Raw genomic sequence first — 2,450 nt, forward strand, 5'->3', positions numbered from 1 at the left:
TGGGAATCTGAAGAAGTGACTGGAACTGTTGGCTATCATCAGCACAGTAACTTCCTCATGGATTCACTTTGCTTGAAGCACTTCAGGCCTTTTGCATTTGGTGGTGGTGCTGTGCTCTCACGTAAGATACAGTAGCTCTATTATTAGTTTTATTTTCAGCCAATAGAGCACCATGCACTCTCGGTCCACAGCTCCTGTACTGAGTCCTGCTATATCCAAGGTCATTTCATGCCCACTGTGGGGTACCCACCTTGTGTCTCTAGCTCTCGTTTTGAGGCCCTGAGTGAGGGCTTGGATAAGTTTTTAACTTCCAGAGCAGCAAAGGAGTCAGAATGCCTTGTGTTCTCTTTACACACATATTTGGCACAGACATAGGGTTTTTTCACTCATGTAGTCATTTGTTTGTAAGCTTTGCCAGCTCAGCTCAGGGCAAGCTGTTGTCATGGCAACACCTGTCCCTTCGGATTATAGAGGTTGTCACTGGAGCCAATTCAGCAAAGGGAATTTAGCTGCCTGGTAACATTGGTGCCTATTTTACCACAGATATGGCATAGTGAAATCATTGCAAATTGATGAGAAGACTCTGCTAGAGACAGTTGGTCTTTGTGAAACACATGTATGAAGTTTGGTCAGATCTGCCACCATCTACTGTGGCGTATGCTGCCCAGTCTGTGGGGTTATGAGTGATGACCCACATTTGAATTAGTGGCACCTGCACAGATCATTATATGAGCACAGTTTAATGAGAAAAAGCAGCAGAGAAACATCCCCCCCCCTTCAAAGAGCCCTATGACATATAGATTTTCACACAGAAAATGTGCAGATTTGACGATCAATCACTCAAACCATGATTAAAATAGCTATATAGACAGAAGGTGTACTCTTTTTCTAAAGTTAGGAGATCAAGGGAAATATGTATCCTATCACTTAATCATGATAGGACTGTCTAATCGTAGTAACTGGAATGATACTAATGAGTATTTCCAAGAAAACACAAGAAAGTCTGACAGTACGGTACGTGCTTGTTTTTATGATAGAAAATACTTCACCGTGTTGTAATAATTACACCTGTTTTGGTACCATTCACGTGTCAGTCAGTCAAGCATTATTCATCTATATTGAACTAGAAAAACAGTTTTGGGTGGGGGCTGGGTGCAGGGAGTTGATGAATTGAAAAACAATGCTCATCACTCAATAAACAGTGGAGTCTAGAGTACTTAATTTCATGCATATTTAATGAGCAGATATTAAAAACGTGCTCACTCATATTGGGCACGCTGAGCTGTGTGCTGCTGCTATTTTTAGATCCTCCTAAGACTTTTTCTGGCTCTGCACGTGTTTTGGGAATGTCAACAGAAGGCTGCAGATAACAAGATGGAAAATGGGAAATGTCAGAGATGACAGAGCTGCTGTGAGTATCTTTGTGTATTTCTTTAATATATTGTCACCATGATTAGCGTCAGGCTTAGAGGTGAAACATTGGCCTTTTGCCTGTCAGGCAAAGGCATGGTTATTTAGGTTTAACGCTACTTTTCCTGCAGTGAGAAGATGATTTGGGGTAACGCTGCAGCTATTTATAGTATAATATAGTCATGTGTGGAGAGAGAGAGAGAGAGAGAGAGAGAGAGAGAGACAGACAGAGTGATGGGGGATGACTATAATACCTAATTGCATTAGCCAGATGTAAAACTTTGGTAGTTATATGGGGGTCAAATACCAGTCTTCATATGTCTTTCCTTCACTTTATAGTTAATAATCCCTTCGTACAGTGGAGGAGTGGGACTCACACAGCCGAAGAGTGAAATGCTGCTCTGCTGTCATACAATAAAAGAAGTCTTAAAATTTTACGTCATCCCAAGATACATGAAGGAAGTCTGCAAATGAGATGAGATCACTACCCATACCAACATGGTTCTGTTCTTTGTCCCTTATATCTCAAAATCCACTTAAAGCTGCACAGATGAATATTTTTACTTGAACAATGGATCAAACAAGTCTGTGCAATATGAAAGTAGTTGCTCAATAAATTATCAATCATCAATTATTGCCTCATTCTGTGTTTCCCCGCAGTTCTCCACAGAGTTTATGGCGTCTTTCAGCTCATTGTTTTGGTTCTACTGTTTTGGTTGTCTCTCACTGCCCTCATCAGTCCTGACCAAATGGAAGACAAAGTTAGCAACTTGAACATGGTGGAGAATTAAGCTATTACAGAGCTGGAAACTTCACTCAGGAGTTGGTGGAAACCAAAAATCCTAAATGGAAAGACAAAAACATAATTCCACATCAATGTTAACATGTTATGTTTTTGCCAACAAATCACCATCAGCAGCATGTCCAGAGGGTGGGACTAGGGTGGCAATGGCCACCTCTGAAATTTGATTGGCCACCCCATTATCCTTACCTATGCCACTCCACACTGGCTTTCAGAGGCTGTAGCGGCCTCCAGTTTA

At 41.4% G+C, this 2,450-nt stretch overlaps 1 long non-coding RNA gene across 1 annotated transcript; it reads left to right on the forward strand.

Moving 5' to 3' along the window:
- The first annotated feature begins 1,323 nt into the window (after positions 1–1,323).
- Positions 1,324–2,041, forward strand: LOC127355638 (uncharacterized). The gene is made up of 2 exons (XR_007881793.1): positions 1,324–1,411; positions 1,750–2,041. It is a non-coding gene; the product is annotated as an uncharacterized LOC127355638 (long non-coding RNA).
- The last annotated feature ends 409 nt before the right edge of the window (positions 2,042–2,450 follow it).

The sequence above is a fragment of the Dicentrarchus labrax genome, unplaced genomic scaffold, assembly GCF_905237075.1.
Source record: "Dicentrarchus labrax unplaced genomic scaffold, dlabrax2021, whole genome shotgun sequence".
Classification (NCBI taxonomy): Eukaryota; Metazoa; Chordata; class Actinopteri; family Moronidae; genus Dicentrarchus; species Dicentrarchus labrax.